This window comes from Xyrauchen texanus, chromosome 18 (assembly GCF_025860055.1).
Source record: "Xyrauchen texanus isolate HMW12.3.18 chromosome 18, RBS_HiC_50CHRs, whole genome shotgun sequence".
Taxonomy (NCBI): Eukaryota; Metazoa; Chordata; class Actinopteri; order Cypriniformes; family Catostomidae; genus Xyrauchen; species Xyrauchen texanus.
This window is the reverse complement of record NC_068293.1, coordinates 25,166,020-25,185,956: the sequence shown is the minus strand read 5'-3', so window position 1 is coordinate 25,185,956 and position 19,937 is coordinate 25,166,020.

Here is a 19,937-nt window from a genome sequence, read left to right as displayed (position 1 = left end):
GGATCCTCGTGGTGCTTTCTAAAAACCCCCGCACATGTCACACCCTGTGCTTCACCACGTGAGAAAAGGGCACGTGAAAAGTTGGCAACAGAGAATGTGTGTCTTTCAGTTAAAACCTAGAAATGTTTATTCTTAAGAAAATACGTTTAATATGTTGTGTATTTCTGATGTTAGATCAAAACTAGTTGAAACTTGTTTTGTTGTAGAGTTTAAACTCTGAGGCCGTATATTTAATAGCCTGAGAGCGTATATCCACTTTTTAGTGTACTAAATACACATTTCTTGGTATCAAATTAAACCTTACGACTTGTCCGAGCTGAATATAAACATAAGATTACCTTAGAATTGTATTCTGCTATGTTTTACCATCTTTTGAGTTATTCAAGCCAAAGCCGGACCCGGTCATGCAAATGAGCCTTGACGGGACAAAGGGACATCTCATGCCCAAAATAAGGGAGAATTTTACGACCTCCAAAGGAATGTGCAGAGATTGCTGACTCTCACTTAATTATTACTGAGAAGGAGAAATGAATCCTTTTAATACTATATATTCTATATATATATATCCATGTGATAAATGTATTGACATGTATCTAATGTTCCATCTCATGATTTCCCTTTTCTGTTGTTTGGTCTATGTTTTCTTGCAAACTCTAATGGGTTAATGTTTCAGACTTTGCATACTATGGTTAACTGAAATCATATGTGTGGCACATTTGGTCTCTATAACTTGGTATTTTGAAGATCGAAATGACTGTGTACATGATATGTTGATAACAACAACATATTAGTATTACAAGAATATCTCCTAGTTTCTTCATTGGCTACCACCCTTCCAGGGTGCACACCCTTAGAACAAAGATCAATAAACCAAATTTCCGCCTGGAACTTCCACCCTTCTTATTGGTCGAGCCAATGAGAGGTGGGACACGTTTTCTAAGGTTATAAATTGCATCCACTCTTACTCTTCGTTCTCTTACTCTTATCTTTTTTTGCTGCCCCCACTTCATCTCACCTATTCCCCTGGGACGCTCCCGGATCTCTTCAAGCTTTCTTACATCTCTTTTTACTTCCCTACTTCACTTCTTCTGGATCTCTTCAAGCCATATTACCCTCTCTCACGTCTTCCCCCGATCTTCTGCAACCCTCCGGAACGCTCGTCAACTATTCAACAGTCACCCTCTAAGACGCCTCGAGTTTCCAGCAAGCAAACCACGCTCTGGAAACACCGAACCGAAATCCTCCGTCTCAAGAACACCACGAGGACACGATACCCACGCAGCCTTGCTCAGCCACGCAAAAGGTCCTTTTGTGCAAGTATTATTCCATTGAAATTCAAATGCATCACAGTGTGTAATTTCCTTGCTGGCTTCAAAGGGTTAATTGTTGTAATAAGTTTGCCATACCTCTAATAATTCTTTACTTTCCCTTACTGTGTTTTACTTTGCTTATTTTATGTTTATTCTGTTAAATGTTGTTTGTCAAGTGTAGTGACATATCATAGTGCCTTGTAATAAACTCAATTATACGCTTGATTGTCTGTGTTTGTTGGTCATAAGGCAAAGCCTCTTTAATGTGCGATTTTAAGCTAGGAGCTGATATTATCAAAGTAAGTTAACGTGCTTTTGATGAATAAGCTTATAACTAAGAATAACCCTTCTGGAGAATTGATCAGGAGTATCGAATAAAGTGGTTTGGCGGACGAACTGACTGGTTGCGGTAGCCTACGGGTCAATTCCATTAAGGTGTTATTAAAATTTATATAGCCTGTCTGCATATGATGTATATCGATAATTAATTATAATTCGTTGTGTTTAATAATCTATATATATTTGAAGCAGACTCTTGGACTATATAAGCCCTTTTTGGGGCGTTTTATATGTATTGGTATCTGGGTCACACCGTATGATTAATCATTGATTACGATCATTGGAATTAATTGAACATTCCCCAAACCTGACCTGCATACCCTACAGAAGCGACACTAGGGGTCTCTCTTGAGCGCCAAATATACCTCTGATCTATGAAAAAAGGCCAATGAGAAGTTGGCGGACAGAATTTGCATGTCCTGCCACCGGACATACAGGTATAAAGGCAGGGAAATGCGTCTGTTTCATTCAGAAATGTTCTTCAGAGCCGATGGTCGTGTATGCAGTGAGCGGCGAGTCACACAGCTGTTCCTCTACCTCTGAGCGAATACTGCTGTTGGATCTACGGCGCACTTCAGTGGCTTTCTCCTTCTCTGCACGGCAGAGCAGTTTGCCCCTGGGTGCTTCGACAGCGCAAAACTAAAAGAGTGATACATAAAAGAGTGATTTTCTCTAAAACAGTAATTCTCTCTAATTTTTTCAGGAAGTGTCTTTGTAAAGATGCCTTTCCGCCCCTGTGTAGTTCCTGGATACGGTAGAGTGCTCTCCGATTCAGATGGCCCCAGGCGCTGTCTCGCATGTCTGGGCTGTGATCAAACTGAGGCAGCATTTGTGGATGGTTCATGTTCTCACTGCGAGAACATGACCATGGCAACGTTGCGGTCACGGCTTTCCTTCAACCGAAGGAACGCCACTCCAGCCGCCCCCCTTGTCGCTCCTTCCCATGGGATTGAGGATGACGCGGTTGGGTATTGAAGTGATCTGGGGATGGCAGCAGGCGGGGTTTCGCCAGGTACGTCCCCGCGAACCTTCCGCCCCCCGGCACGCTCGTTGACTTCCGTCTGGGCTCGAGGCAACAGCGGCTCGCCTCACAGCCAGCCTGCCTATCCTCTTGAGCCCCCCGAGCTGGATGAGCTCGCCGCTGCATCGGAGAGCGGTCCGGCATCTGACGCGGAGGACTCGTCTGGGCTGCCACCTTCGGCCCAGCACGCCCAGGCTGAGGCTAATGCCCAGATGTCCAAAATGCTTGCCTGGGCCTCCGCCAGCGCGGGGTTGGACTTGAACCCTCCGTCCTCCCCACAGCCATCGCGGCTGGATGATTGGTTTCTGGGATTGCATGATGAGCTGACGACTGCATGGACAGCACCCCTCTCCACTCATCACAAAGCCCCTCGCTCATCCGCTCCCACTACCCTCGATGGCGGTGGGCCCACGGTACATGGCGATTCCCAAGGTGTATAGGGCGGTTGCGATCCACCTATGCCCCAAGAATGCTGCCACCTGGTGGGGTCGCCCTGTGCTCCCCTCCAAGGCCTGTAGGACGACGTCATCATTGACCGACAAAGCCTAAAGTGCCACCAGACAGGCCCCTTCCGCCCTGCATGCCATGACCCTCCTGCAAGTTCATCAGGTCAAGGCACTTAAAGATCTGCACGAGGGTAGTCCTGATCCCGATGTGATGCGGGAACTGCGCTCAGCGACTGACCTTGGTCTTGCACTTGGTCGAGACGCTCGAGACGGATAAGACACGCTTTCTCGACGCCCCTGTCTCCCAGTTCGAGAACTTCGCCCAGCAGTTCTCCACGGTGAAAAAGCAGACGGAGGCCATTTCACACATCCTGCCCCGCCGCAACCCTGCCGCTACAGGCCAAGCCCCGTCTACTCGTAGAGGGTGTCCTCCTGCGGCTGGGAAACGTGCTCCACCTCAACCCGGGCCCAGCTCTCAGCCCCAGTGTCGAGCACCCCGCAGGAAGCGCATGCCCCCCGTCTCACGGACCCCCTCGAGGACCCGGAAGGCTCCCAGGCGCGCCTGAGACGATTGACCCAGAGGCCGATACGTTCACTCCAGAGCTGGTAAGCAGACCACTCCATCCCCTGGTGGAGGGCCAGGAGGAGAATCTTTATTTCAATTGCCGCACCCCTCCGGGGATGCAGTACCCACATTCTCAATAAAAGAGCAATTTCCTTTGTCTCTGGGTCACCTGGCCCGCAAAATGCCATGCTCACGGCACTCTGCCACCAGACCTCAACAGTCCCCTGGACGTGTACCCCCCGCCTCCAGCCAAGCCACGACTGTCCCCCGGCTGGCCGGTTCTAGAGGACGCCATTGCTGGACCTCCTCCTCAGTCACTAACCTGCCCCCTGCCGGGTGTGCGGAGCAAGGTAAGTGCTTCAAGTCTTTTCTCAGCAACAGAGACTTCGCCTCCAGACGGCGTAATACCTGCTCCGCCCCACTGCTCCACCCCGCCAGGTACATCAAAAATAATTGTCCCTTTAGTGCCCCTAGCACAGAGCTTGGATGCGTGGCTTTCACTTCCCTACCCATCTCGCTGGCTGGCCAGGACCATCTGACTCAGTTACGCAATTCAGTTTGCCAGGCCCCCCCCCCTCTACCTTTTCTGCAGTACATGGCGAACATGCCAAGTACATGACCCTTTTCTCAAAGACGCGATTTGTCCCTCCAACCGAGATTAAGAAGGGTCTCTACAGCCCTTACTTCATTGTACCCAAGAAAGGCGGTGGATTACGACCGACCGATCTTGGACTTGCGAGTTTTCAACCGGGCCTTACAAAAACTCCTTACACAAACTTAACTAGCGTCCAGCATCTAGATTGGTTTGCAGCGGTAGACCTGAAGGACGCGTACTTCCACGTCTCAATACTGCCTCGACATCGACCCTTTCTACAGTTCAATTCGACGGCCAGGCGTATCAGTACAATTTCCTCCCCTTCGGCATGTCCCTGTCCCCTCGAGTCTTTACGAAGGTAGCAGAGGCAGCCCTTGCCCCACTCCGAGAAGCCAGCATTCGCATACTCAACTACCTCGACGACTGGCTCATCCTTGTCCACTCCCGAGAGTTACTATGCGCCCACAGGGACCAGGTGCTCAGGCACCTCAGCCGTTTAGGGCTTCAGGTCAACAGGGAAAAGAGCAAGCTTGCCCCGGTTCAGAGCATCTCTTTTCTCGGCATGGAGTTAGACTCAGTCTCAATGTCAGTGCGCCTCACCAATGAGCGCGAGCAGTCAGTGCTGAAATGCCTCGCCACCTTCAAGCCAGGTACAACGCCATTTAAAACTATTCCAGAAGCTCCTGGGGCATATGGCATCCTCCGCGGCGGTCGCGCCGCTGGGGTTGATGCATATGAGACCGCTTTAGCACTGGCTACAGACTTGAGTCCAGAGACGAGCATGGCACCGCAGCACACACCGTGTGATGGTCACCCCCACTTCCGCCAAACATTCAAACCCTGGACAGACCTCTGATTTCTGTGGACAGGAGTCCCCTTGCAGCAGGTGTCACGTCATGTCCTGGTCACGACCGACGCCTCCATATTGGGTTGGGTCACCGTGTGCAACAGGCATGCAGCTGCGGGCCGTTGGAAAGGGGCCCCGCTGCGCTGGCACATCAACTGCCTGGAGTTTTCTTTGCCCTGCGGAAGTTTCTCCCACTAGTTCAGGGCAAACACGTCTTGATCAAATAAGACAGCACCACCGCGGTAGCGTACATAAATCACCAAGGCGGCGTACGGTCCCGCCACATGTCACAACTCGCCCGTCGTCTCTCCTTTGGACTCAAGTCGCTGCGTGTCACTCACATCCCCGGCAACCTCAATGTGGTAGCGGACGCACTATCATGACAATGCTTGCCCAGTGGAGAGTGGAGGCTTCACCCCCAGTCGGTCCAGCTGATTTGGGAACAGTTCGGCAAGGCTCAGGTAGACCTTTTCGCCTCCCGAGAGACCTCCCACTGCCCGCTCTGGTATGCCCGAACAGAGGCTCCCCTTGGGGCAGACACACTGGCACACAGGGCTGGGCAAGTACACATTTCCCCCAGTGAGCCTTCTTGCACAGGTGCTGTGCAAGTTCAGGGAGCACGAGGAACAAGTCACTCTAGTTGCTCCCTATTGGTCCACCCGGGCTTGGTTCTCGGACCTCATACTCCTCACGACAGCCCCTCCCTGGCAAATTCCCCTGAGGAAAGACCTTCTTTCTCAGGGACGGGTCATGCTCTGGCATCCTCACCCAGGCCTCTGGAACCTCCAAGTCTGGCCCCTGGACGGGATCTAGCTGATTTACGACCTGCTGTCATAGACACGATCAACCAAGCCAGAGCCCCTTCTACCAGGCAACTTTACACCCTAAAGTGGCTCTTGTTTGCAAGTTCAGGGAGGACGAGGAACAAGTCACTCTAGTGGCTCCCTATTGGCCCACCCGGGCTTGGTTCTCGGACCTCATACTCCTCACGACAGCCCCTCCCTGGAAAATTCCCCTGAGGAAAGACCTTCTTTCTCAGGGACGGGGCACGCTCTGGCATCCTCACCCAGACCTCTGGAACCTCCAAGTCTGGCCCCTGGACGGGATCTAGCTGATTTACGACCTGCTGTCATAGACACAATCAACCAAGCCAGAGCCCCTTCTACCAGGCAACTTTACACCCTAAAGTGGCTCTTGTTCGCAAATTGGTGTTCTTCTCGGGGCAAAGACCCTCAAAGGTGCGCAGTCAAGTCAGTGCTCTCATTTCTGCAGGAGAGGTTGGAGGGGAGGCTCTCCCCATCCACCTTGAATGTGTCTGTAGCTGCTATCGCAGCCCACCATGACGCATTAGACGGCAAGTCTTTGGGTAAGCACGACTTGATTATCAGGTTCCTAAGTAGCGCCTGGAGGTTAAATCCCTCCCGGCCAAGCCTGTTCCCCTCCTGGGATCTCTCAGTGGTCCTCTCAGTCCTTCAGAGACCCCCCTTCGAGCCAATAGAATCATTTGGACTCAGGGCCCTCTCCTTAAAAATGGCCCTATTGATCGCGCTCGCCTCCATCAAGAGGGTCGGGGACCTGCAAGCTTTCTCTGTCAGCGACACTTGCCTGGAGTTCTGTCCGGCAGACACACATGTGATCCTAAGACCGCGGACGAGCTACGTGTCCAAGGTTCCTACCGCGCCATTCAAAGACCAGGTAGTGAACCTGCAAGCACTGCCCCGAGAGGAGGCAGAACCAGGCTCTACGTTGCTGTGTCCTGTACGTGCTTTGCATATCTACTTGGACCACACGCAGAGCTTTAGATGCTCTAAGCAGCTCTTTGTCTGCTTCGGTGGACAGTGGAAAGGGAACACTGTCTCCAAACAGAGGCTCACCCATTGGGTGGTGGACGCCATTTAATTGGCCTATCGCTCCCAGGCCATGCCCCCCCCTTGCGGGTCAGAGAACACTCAACTAGGAGTGTTGCGTCCTCATGGGCACTGGCCAGAGGCACCTCCTTGGCAGACATATGCAGAGCAGGGGGTTGGGCAACACCTAATACCTTTGCGAGATTCTACAATCTCAGGGTAGAGTCAGTCTCGTCCCGTGTTTTTTCAGGTCTGAGCCGGTAGAACTTGGTAACACGCTGACGGATCACTTGCACCTAGCGCCCTTTCCCGCAGCTTTCCTAAAAGCCCATGTGGTGTATTTCGCCACTTTTACCTCCCCCTCTCTGGGTGAGTGTGGTCTCCACAGAGACTTTTCCCCCTGAAAGAATAGGAAACTGGGCAAGACCCCCTTCCTACGATGCGTGTAAGGGCCCCAGCCGTTTTTCTCTATGCGAGAAACATAGAGAGAAAAGAGGCCCGGCTAGGCTTGGCCCGATCCCAGGTTGGCATCGAACTAAATGGGTTCCGGCGACTTTATAGGATATTGGGGAAGGCTACGTGCAGTCTGATACAGCTGGTCGTTTTGGCACGTCAAGTAACCACCTGCTCTTGTGTTAGCAGTACACGTACATGGCTCAGCGCATTGCATGATTTAAATTGGACCCCTAGTTTCGCTTCTTCGACACAACGTCGAAGTGAGCGACAGACGGGGAACGTCTAGGTTACGGATGTAACCTCAATTTCCCTGATGGAGGGAACGAGACGTTGTGTCCTCTCGGCCACGTCGATGAGCCGAGCCACTGTTGTGGCCAGACCATTTCCAGCTCCTCAGAAAAATCCTGAATGAAACAGACGCATTTCCCCACCTTTATACCCGTATGTCCGGGGGGCGGGACATGCAAATTCTGTCCGCCAACTTCTCATTGGCCTATTTTCATAGATCAAAGGTATATTCAGCGCTCAAGAGAGACCCCTAGTGTCGCTTCTTCGACACAACGTCTCGTTCCTTCCATCAGGGAACGGAGGTTACATCCGTAACTTAGACGCGTTAGTTAGTTAATTACTTATATAATTTTGTTTTTTAGAATGAGTTCAATGATACCAGCAAGATCCATCCATCCATCCATCCGTTTTCCATGCCAATGATCATTGAAAGGAATTAAAATATAAATAAAATAATCAACAGCAACAAGAAGAAACATTTGAAAACCACATTGAGATTTATATCAATAAATGGTGTCAACTCAATGTCACACTCGTAACAAAACTACATGTATGCAGTAATATTTCAGTTTAATATTTAAGAGAGGAGAGATACCCAGAGGAATGATGTTGAGCCATGTTGGGTAACGTTACTTTTAAAAGGAAGTCGTTTGAATATTGCATTACTACTTAAAAAGTAACTTGACTCATTAAAAATATGTTTTTTATGGAAAGCAAAGTGTTATGTTACGTTTGCATTACTTTTTTCTCACAGCCACTTCTTTCTTTTACTATACTATGTATTCTATACCAATAAGCCATGCATTGCATACAAGATACTTTACGGGTCATGCTAGCTACTGTACAACACTCATGTCAAAACAACAGTAAACAAACAGATATTTATATAGTAGGTCATCACATATTATTTATAATTAAGAACCAATGAAATTAATTTGCATAATATTTTTTCCCATCAACATGGCATCCAACATGAATAATGAAGAATAACCACTGTCTTACCTAAATTATCAAAGTCCAACACTTGAACCTGCATCATGTCATCATGTGCTGTACCCATCGATAATGCCAGAGTCAACTTGAGATGTTTTTCAAAAGTCAGGATAAAATTCAGTGAGGAATGCCACCCTAACTTGTTCATGGAATAAGTATGATGAACATTTTTCCTTTAAGTCATCTAAGTGTATGCTTGTTTTGAGTTGATCTACGGTGCATACAGATGCCACAACTTCAAAGGCGCATGTTGATAAAACTTGAATAATTATTAATGCTTCCAAAATGTTTCAAGAATCAAACTACTTGTTTATTATAAAACAAAAATTAAGAATATTTTTAGAAACTAAGACATTTTCTCTGCATACACAATTGATGAAGAATGTTTCTTGGAGTCACTGATCCAGAGTCTTTTCTCATCCTATTCTCCCAGTTACAGGCAGGGGCGTGTCTAGGGGGAGGCTGGGGGAGGCAGTGCCTCCCCTAGGATAAGCTCTGCCTCCCCTGAGAATTTGAGAAATAATCTGTCCATCTGTATGTCCATCTGCACATACTGCATACAGCCTGTATAAATAGACATAGGCATAATCTAGCCTATAGAATAAGTTCCTTTGCTGTCAGTAGCCTATGGGCGACTCCATTTCTTCCTCTCTGTTGAATATGCAGCAGGTAGGGATGAGCTTGCACAGTCGTTGACATCAACTAACATTACTTAGTGGCGAGTTAACGGCAATTAGCAGGAAAGACAGCAAAATTAAGCAAATGAGGCTTTGAGGAATTTTCTGAAAGAAGTCACTGGGTAAGAATTCACATTTGTTTTTGTCCTTAAAGTCTTAAGATCATCATCTAGCTGGCTTTCACCCACAGTAGGCTAAACCTGAAGAGTTGTAGCCTCTAATCTCCTCGTTTAGATTGACGCAGCTTGGTAGCTCCGAGTTACCACGGTTCGAGCCCCGTTCGGAGCGTACTTTTCTTGTTTATCAGGTGTTGTTTTCGCTAAGGATAACCAATAAGCATTAACATAAAATGTATGTGTGACTTGTTTTGTGATATTAGTTTGTAGGAAATATACACTTTGATTTGATTAAATGGTTTTGTAGAGTGTAGCAAAGATGAGCTACAGACTGAGGAGCAGCAGCTGTGCCAGAATCAGGCATGGAAACGTTTGGTTACGTATGTAACCTCCGTTCCCCGAGGGAGGAAACGACAGATTGTGTCGGAGAAGCGACACTAGGGGTCTCTCTTGAGTGCCGATATCCACCTCTGATCTATGAAAAAAGGCCAATGAGAGTTGGCAGCCAGTATTTGCATGTCCTGCCCCGGACATATGGGTATTTAAGCGGCGCAAATACGGGAGTTCATTCAGGATTTTTCTGAGGAGCCGGAAATGGTCCGGCCACAACAGTGGCTCGGTTCAGCGACATGGCGGAGGAAAGACACAACGTGTCGTTCCCTCCCTCGGGAACGGAGGTTACATACGTAACCAAACGTTCCCTTCTGTCGCTCTCTCCACGTTGTGTCGGAGAAGCGACACTAGGGGACCCATTCCAATCTTGCCATGTGCTGAACCGTGTACGTGAACTGCCGATACAGAGGCGGGCAGGGATTCATCCAGTGCCGCGCATCATCTGTACCTGGCTGCACGTACCCTTCCCCAATGCCCTATACGAACATCGGGATCCTTCTAGTTACCCTGAGAGGGGAACAAGGCGATGTTTGCCAACATGGGAACGGGCCAGCCTGGCTGGGCCTCTTTTCTCTCTAACCTGACAAAACACGAGACGCAACCGACTCAACGCGGAGGTTGTAAAACCTCGCGAAGGTGTTGGGTGTTGCCCAACCCGCGGCTCTACAGATGTCTGCTAGGGAGGTGCCCTTGGCCAGTGCCCACGAGGACGCAACACCCCTTGTTGAGTGAGCTCGGACCCGCAAGGGTAGGGGCACGGCCTGGGTGTGATAAGCCAGTGTGATGGCGTCGACAACCCAGTGGGCGAGCCTCTGTTTGGAGACGGCATTCCCTTTCTGCTGTCCCCCAAAGCAGACAAAGAGCTGCTCAGAGCGTCTGGTGCTCTGTGTGCGGTCCAGGTAAATGCGCAGGGCGCGACTGGACATAGCAACGAAAGGGCTGGGTCTGCCTCCTCCCGGGCAGCGCTTGCAGGTTCACTACCTGATCTCGGAATGGTGTGGTAGGACCTTGGGCACATAGCCCGGTCGCGGTCTTAGGATCACAGACGTATCTGCCGGACCGAACTCCAGGCAAGTGTCGCTGACAGAGAACGCTTGCAGGTCCCCGACCCTCTTGATAGAGGCGAGCGCGATCAGCAGGGCCGTCTTAAGAGAGAGGGCCCTGAGTCCAATTGATTCAAGCGGCTCGAAGGGGGGTCTCTGGAGTCCTGCCAAGACTAACGAGAGATCCCAGGAGGGAACTAGGCCTGGCCGGGAGGGATTCAACTTCCGGGCGCCTCTCAGGAACCTGAGGATCAGGTCGTGCTTACCCAAGACTTGCCGTCTACAGGATCGTGGTGGGCGGCAATGGCGGCAACATACACCTTGAGGGTGGACGGGGACAGCCTCCTGTCCAGCCTCTCCTGTAGGAACAGGAGTACTGACCTAATCCCGCATCTCTGCGGGTCTTCAGTTCGGGAAGAACACCAATCTGCGAACAAGCGCCACTTTAGGGCGTAAAGGTGCCTGGTAGAGGGGGCTCTGGCTTGGTTAATTGTATTCACAACGGTCGCCAGTAAGCCGGCTAGCTCTTCCGCATCCCGTCCAGGGACCAGACGTGGAGGTTCCAGAGGTCTGGGCGCGGGTGCCAGAGCGTGCCCCGTCCCTGAGAGAGGAGGTCCTTTCTCAGGGGAATTCGCCAGGGAGGAGTCCGAGTGAGCCAGTAGGGGGCCACTAACGTGACTCGCTCCTCGTCCTCCCTGACCTTGCACAGCACCGGTGCAAGAAGGCTCACTGGGGGAAATGCGTAATTGCGCAGCCCCGAGGGCCAGCTGTGTGCCAGCGCATCTGTCCCAAGGGGAGCCTCTGTTAGGGCGTACCAGAGTGGGCAGTGGGAGATTTCCTGGGAGGCAAAAAGGTCTACCTGGGCCTTGTCAAACCGTTCCCAAATCAGCTGGACCGACTGAGGGTGAAGCCTCCACTCCCCGCCGGGCAGGCATTGTCATGATAGCGCGTCCGCTACGACGTTGAGCTTGCCGGGGATGTGAGTGGCACATGCTGGCTCCATAGGAGGAGACGGCAGGCGAGTTGTGACATGTGGCGGGAGCGTACGCCGCCTTGCCGATTTATGTACGCGTGGTGCTGTCCGATCTCACGAGGACGTGTTTGTCCCGAACTAACGGGAGGAACTTCCTGAGGGCGAGAAGGACGGTCAGCAACTCCAGGCAGTTGATGTGCCAACGCAGCGGGGCCCCTTTCCAACGGCCCGCTGCTGCGTGCCCGCTGCACACGGCACCCCACCCGACCGGAGGCGTCGGTTGTGACCGAACACGCCGGGACACCTGCTGCAGGGGCACTCCTGCCCGTAAAAGCAGAGGTCTGTCCAGGGTCAGAGTGTTTTGAGGCAGGCAGGGGTGATCCTTACCCGATGCGTGCCGTGGTGCCATGCTTGTCTCGGGACTCGAGTCTGGAGCCAGTGCTGGAGTGGTCTCATATGCATCAACCCCAGCGGCGCGACCGCCGCGGAGGACGCCATATGCCCCAGGAGCCTCTGGAAAAGTTTTAGAGGGACCACTGTGCCTGGCTTGAAGGAAGCGAGGCAGTCCAGCACCGACTGAGCATGCTCGCTCGTGAGACGTGCTGTCATTGAGACTGAGTCTAACTCCAACCCGAGAAAAGAGATGCTCTGAACCGGAGTGAGCTTGCTCTTTTCCCAGTTGACCTGAAGCCCCAAGCGGCTGAGGTGCCGGAGCACCTGGTCTCTGTGACATTTGTGAAGACACGAGGGGACAGAGACAGGCCGAAGGGGAGGACTTTGTACTGAAACGCCTGGCCGGCGAACGCGAACCGTAAGAAGGGTCGGTGTGTCGGCAGAATTGAGACGTGGAAGTACGCGTCCTTCAGGTCTACCGCTGCGAACCAATCTAGATGCTGAACACCAGCCAGAATATTTCTCTGCGTGAGAATTTTGAACGGGAGTTTTAACAAGGCCGATTGAAAACTTGCAGGTCCAGGATTGGTCGTAAGCCGGCGCCTTTCTTGGGTACAATGAAGTAAGGGCTGTAGAAACCCTTCCTCATTTCGGTTGGAGGGACGGGCTCTACCGCGCCCTTGGCTAAGAGGGTCGTGATTTCCGTGCGCAGGGAACTGGCATGCTCGCCGTGTACTGCGGAAAAGCAGACGCCCCTGAAGGGGGGCGGGAGCCGGGCAAACTGAATTGCATAACCGAGTCGAATGGTCCGGTGCAGCCAGCGTGACGCATTGGGAAGCGAAAACCACGCTTCCCAGCTCTGCGCTAGGTGCACCAAAGGGACGAGTATTTTGGACATACCCGGCGGGGCCTCGCAGCGGGGCGGAACAGGTAATGCAGCATCGGGCGGCTTCATGCGGCCTGAGGCTGAGGTGCTGAGAATAAACTCAAAGCACTTACCTTGCTCCGCGCGCCCGGCAGGGGGTGGGTTCGTGACTGAGGAGGTCTGATGTTGGCGTCCTCTGGACTTGTCTGAACCGGCCGGCCGGCCGGGGGACAGTCGTGGGCAGGCGGAAGGCGGATCGCCGCGTCTGGTGTACCGGGACTGTCGTAATCTGAAAGCAGATTGCCGTGAGAACGGCATTTGCGGGCCAGGTGACCCAGAGGCAAAGGAAATAGATCTTTTATTGAGAATGTGGGTACCACAGCCCCCGTCAGGGGTGTGGCAAATGAAAAACAAAGGATTCTCCTCCCGCCCTCCACCGGGGACTGAGCGTTCTTACCACCTCCGAGCTAACGCCTTTGGCTCTGGGTCGACTGTCTCAGGAACGCTTGGGAGCCTTCCGGGTCCTAGAGGGGGTTCGTGAGACAGGGGCGTACGCCGCCTCGCGGGTGCTCGACGCTGGGGCTGAGAGCTGGGCCCGGGTTGGGGCGGAGCAGGAGCTGGTTTCTTCGCCGCAGGGGGCGCCTCGGTGAGCAGACGGGCAGGGCCCGTGAGCGGCAGGTGTGCGGCGGGCATGATGTGAGAGATGGCCTCCGCCTGCTTCTTCACCTCGGAGAACTGTTGGGCGAAGTCCTCGACGGTGTCGCCAAAAAGGCCAATCTGGGAGACAGGTGCGTCTAGGAAGCGGTTCTTGTCGGCCTCACGCATCTCGACCAGATTGAGCCAGAGATGGCGTTCCTGGACCACTAGGGTGGCCATCGCCTGTCCGAGTGCCTGCACTGTGGCCTTCGTCGCTCTCACGGCGAGGTCGGTCGCTGAGCGCAGTTCCTGCAGCACATCAGGATCAGGTCCACCCCCGTGCATGTTTCTGAGTGCTTTGGCCTGGTGGACTTGCAGGAGGGCCATCGCATGCAGGGCAGAGGCAGCGCGTCCAGCCGCGACTGTAGGCCTTCGCGTTGAGCGAGGATGTTGTCCTACAGGGCTTGGATGGGAGTACGGGCGGCCACGCCAGGAGGTAGGGCTACCGGGCATAGATGGTACGCAACTGCCCTATCGACCTGGGGAATCGCCCGTATCCGCGGCGCTCTCCGCCGCCGAGGGTGGTGAGAGTGGAGCGGGTAGCACCTAGACGAGCGGAGAGCGGGCTCTCCACGTAGACGCCAGCTCGTCATGCACCTCCGGAAAAACGGGACCGGGGATGCGTGGCGCGAACGGCGCTGCCCCCAGGAACCAGTCATCCAACCGTGAAGGCTGTGGGGAGGATGGAGGGTTCCAATCCAACCCCACGCTCACAGCGGCCCGGAAAGCATGTCAGACATCTGAGCATCGGCCTCAGCCTGGGCCTGCTGGCCCGGCGGCAGTCCAGGGAGTCCTCGGCATCAGACATCACACTCTCCGATGCAGCGGCGAGCTCATCTGCTTCGGGCTCGGGAGGATAGACAGCCGGGCCGTGGAGGCGAACCGCTATCACCGCGAGCGTAGACGGGGACCAGCGAGCATGTCGGGAACGGGAGGTTCGCGGGGCTACCCGGCGAAACTGCACCCGCTGCCGCCTCAAATCGCCCCTAGCGCCAACCGCGATCGCCCTCAATCCCGTGGGAAGAAGGAGCAATGCGGGTGCAGCTGGGGTGGCTTGCTCTCTGTTGAAAGCAAGCCGCGACCGCTAACGTGGTCATGGTCATGTTCTCGCAGTGAGAACATGAGCCATCCACAAACGCCGCCGGTGTGATCGCGGCCCAAACACACGAGGCAGCGCCTGTGGCCGTCTGAAGCGGAGAGCACTCTACCGCATCCAGGAACAACACAGGGGCGGAAGGGCATCTTGAAAAAGACGCATCCTGAAAAGGACGTTCAACGCCGCTGTGTTTTGCTCTTTTAGAGAAATTCACTCTTTTAAGGGAAATAACTCTTTTAATACACAGTATGTGTGTGTGTCTGCGCTGTCGAAGCGCTCAGGGGCAACAATGCACGCCGTGCAAAGTAGGAGAAAGCCGCTGTTGTGTGCCGTCAAATCCAACAGCATGCAGATCGTCAGAGGAAACAGGAACGTAATAGTGGTGTGTAACTCCACGGGACATGCAAATACTGGCTGCCAACTCTCATTGGCCTTTTTTCATAGATCAGAGGTGGATATCGGCGCTCAAGAGAGACCCCTAGTGTCGCTTCTCCGACACAACGTGGAGAGAGTGACAGAAGGGGAACTGGTAACAATTAATAAGTCACTTTACTTTAGAGAAAGTTAAAAGTGAAACATTGTTTATCTCAATGATCCTAATGAAAGGATTTTGACAGATGAATTATTCTCATAGAGATGATGAGAATTATATACAGTTCGATGGTGTGTCAATGAACTTAGACTAAAGTCATTCATGTATTGCTTTAACTTAGGATCTTATACATCATTTTGACTATTTATGTCAAAAAATATAAATTATTTATATTCAATATTTTTTTTACCTTACTTTACTCACTATAATATAACTCTTTTGTGATGACTTTATGTTAATGTACATGAAAATTCAAGAATCATGATAGATATTAGGGCAATCCCACTGATCTGCTCTTCCCAATACATTTTCTTCAATGGTATTGGTCTACAATTTGACATATAGCACTTGATGAATTAGTTGTTTGAAGCTGATTTGCAATAAGTTATGTGCTGTATCTGTTCTTTTGCATCACAGATGATTCAGGGAGGAGAGAGGATGTTGAGGATAGTACTAGTGTGGAAGATTTAGGAACTGTAGAAACAGGCCCAGCCAGAGCAAAACTCAAAGAATACCCTCTCACCAGCTTTGGACTACAGGGAAGTGGTTGCTAGTGTGAAAATAAAATTGTCTGGGCTAAGCCCCGGATGTCCTTCAATGCTGGAAACGCCTCTGCATCTGATGATAAATTACAATTTAAAAGTGGATTGTTTTGTGCATATTTTTCCATCGCTAGCAGATGAGTGAGGTCTGACACAACAAAAATCCAGTTTAAGCCCTATAGTCTAATAGGGGCCCTGTGCCTATCTCTGGGTTCCTGGCTTAGAAAAAGATATGCACTAAAATAGATTGTGTGTAGTATAGCTTAATTTTGCGCCAATTTTTTCAATTGTTTATTTTACCCCCCCAAACAAGCCAAATGCCCCCCCAAACATGATATCCTGGTAACCCCTCTGGTTACAGGGAGCAATAACACAGAGCAGTTCAGCTGAGTGAATCAAGCAAGTAATCAACAGATTTGTTTATGCAGCATGTATTACTACATAAATCAATTGTGTTTCACTCAACTGAATGTTAACCTCATATTATGCTATAATACTAAATGCACATGACCATTAGTGAGTTGATTGACAGGCAATATCTGTATCTAAAAGGTGATTGGCTCTTTTTAGATGTAAGGCGGGACTTCCTTTCTACATCTATTGACTGCTGGATGCTTGAGCTTCTTGGTTGGGCATTCCCATTCCTCCCATTCATTTAAATAGAAGTCAATCATCTCTGCTAAATAGTCTATGGCCTCATATTCTATAGAACTACAATGGCCACCATGCACTATGTCTCCTCCCTGAAGTTTGCCAATTTTACTTCTGATTTCTTGCAATACAGGGACAGTAAAGGTGTACAAAAGCAACATGTTACTTTAATTAAAAGTAACTCTGATATTATGGTCTAAAATAAAATAAAAATTATTGTGTTACTATTTACTCGAAATGAATCTGATTATGTAAAGCGCATTACTTTTATGTGTAACCCCCAACACTGACACTGAGCCATATGAAGAACAAGCAGTCTACCAAGTTATTAAACAAATCAGGTCAGAGTAAACTGGTCAGTGGAAACCTCATTTGATTGGTTATTAGAAGCAGGTAGACCTGCCTTCCCTCTCACGCTTGCAAAACTCTTTTCTGTGAGAAATTTGTACCAAAAGTGTGAGCAAAACAAAGGCAAGACAGAATGGTGTATACTGGATTATTTCTGGAAATGTTTTGTGCCACAAACACAAGACATTAACATGTTTGCAGTAGTTTATTTTACACATACAGACTGATTCTAGCAGTCTATCCGTTTTGCTGTTCATGACACCCTTTCTTTACTTGCATATCACTGATTGCAGGTTTACAATGTTTTTTGGCAATGTTTAGGTGCAAAACCATTGCCAAATGTGTAGTGCTAAAAAAGGAAGTCAGAAGAATACACACCAAATTTACTTTGTATTAATACAAAATGTCATATTCACAACACATGAATTACACTTATGGAAAGCATTAAAGTATTTATAATATTTTTTTGGCAAATTTATTTACACCTTTAAAAACGTTCTGTGCACATGCAATTTATTTTTATGCTTGCAATTTAATTTACATTTTCACAAATCTTACACTGTGCATGTGAATAATTTAGGCACTATTTTACCCTCATACTCTGCCTGACGAGCCAACTAATAAAATAGAGTGGAAAATTGCAGAGAGAACGGTATGTTTGAGGCTGCTTCTGTGTGGTTTATATGACATATATGTTTGTATTCATATAATTATATGCATTTTTGTAGACTGAAATAGAAAAGTGATTCTTGAGAGTGGAAAGAGTCAAAACCTGAAGTGACATCCAAATGACAGAAAGCAGCAGCTGCTTTTAAAACAGGCTGAGGGCCTTAATTATTTACAAATTTTGTATGAATTATTCCAAGTGAAATGTCAAGCAGCAGGACACCTATAACTTTTCCTCCTAGCCAATCTCTCAATAATTTGACAAAATAATTTTAATTGGATTCAGTTTTCTTTACACAAAGTGTTGTTGATGAAAATGATTTGAAATGAAAATTATTATCATCATATGAAACTATATGTCTGTTAGTGGTATATATTTACACAATAAATGTTACAATTACAATGTATGAGTGTCCTTGCATGGGATATACATATAAAATGAAGAGGCATCATACAAGTGATTCTGTACCATTTATTAGAAACCACTTCCTTTCTTGGCCTTTTTAACACTTTTAACCAACCAGTCTCAAGGTAGTTTTATTATGTATGAAATCAGTTCCTCTAAAGTTCACACAGATGTCCTAGCAGAGTATTTGTACTATGTACATATGGATATGTTCCACTACTGTCTTACAACCAGAAAGTTGCCAAATACTTTGCATATATGTAGCCAAGTGGAAAATGTCATGCCATTTAACTCTTATCATAAATTGGACGTGGCCCATTTTAAGAGTTTTGCAACACCTGCTTTTCTCCACTCTCTTGTGTTAGAGACTTGAGAACACAGTGCACATTGTGCAAGAGAGCTCCTAGTTTTGTTCATCGTTTGAGAATTATTTAGGAAAATATCAAATGTTACACGTTTCACATGCAGAGCTTTCCAGGGCTTCCACCTCATGTGTGTTGTTGGTCCAGTCTATGTGTGTTATCTGAAACTTCATAGAACCCTTCCTGTCATCTGCCAAACTCTATCACTCACATTCTCAATTCCTTCATCTGCCTACAGTCAAACACTAATGAACCGTACCTTTAATCAAATCGATAAATCAGTGTGGTGTCAATCAAACTGGCCCCATGGAAACCAAAAGCACCATCCAACTTATTAATGTGGCAAAAAAATAAAATAAAAAAACTACATTTTAAATCAATAAATAATAAAATATATATATATTCAATTTACATTTATGCATTTGGCAGACGCTTTTATCCAAAGCGACTTACAGTGCACTTATTACAGGGACAATCCCCCCGGAGCAACCTGGAGTTAAGTGCCTTGCTCAAGGGCCCAACAGTGGCATCTTGGTGGTGCTGGGGCTTGAACCCCCGACCTTCTGGTCAGTAACCCTGAGCCTCAACCACTGAGCCTATATATATATATATATATATATATATATATATATATATATATATATATATATATATATATATATATATATATATATATTCATCTGAAGAGGAGTTTTAAGAAATGCATTGAATATATTTATTATTATTATTATTATTATTAATAACAATAATAATAATTATTATAAATATAACAAAATAATATTCTACTCTATATAAAAGAACACTAGTGAATACATGCCCTAGCTCTCTCTTATCCTTGATCTCAGCTCTGGGACTATAATCAGGTCTGTTTCACATAACTGCCGATTACGGTGAAGCTCAGATCCAGTTTCACCACTGAGGAGCGAGGGGGGATGGGCGTGTGTGTAAGGATGGCTTTGGAGAGATGCATCTCGCACATCTCGGCCAAAGCAGCGACATAGAGATGACAGGTCAGAGAGTTGCCCGGAGACACCTCCATTTTAGCTACCATTCAATCTCCTCGACTGCTGCACTTTGTTTGAACCCAAGACAGAAAGAAAGAGAGCGAGATGCTAATTTCAGATGTTGTTCCAGAGTTAGTGTCCCTTAGAGGCCTGGGGCAGACAGAACCTGGGTTAAAGTCGATGGTGTGTGTGTATTTGGTCTAACCGAAAAAGTAGAGTGAGGGACAGAGGGGAAGACGAAGGCAGCCTTTTTTATTTTTGTCATCTCTCGTCGATCTGAGGTAATCGTTTTTAACGAGAACATCTATCAAGAGGCAGGGCTGGGCAGTTGCCCTAAACAGTCATCAAAGAACAACAGAAGAAAACAAATCAAGGTAATCGGTGAAAGAAAGGAGAGGATGATGAGT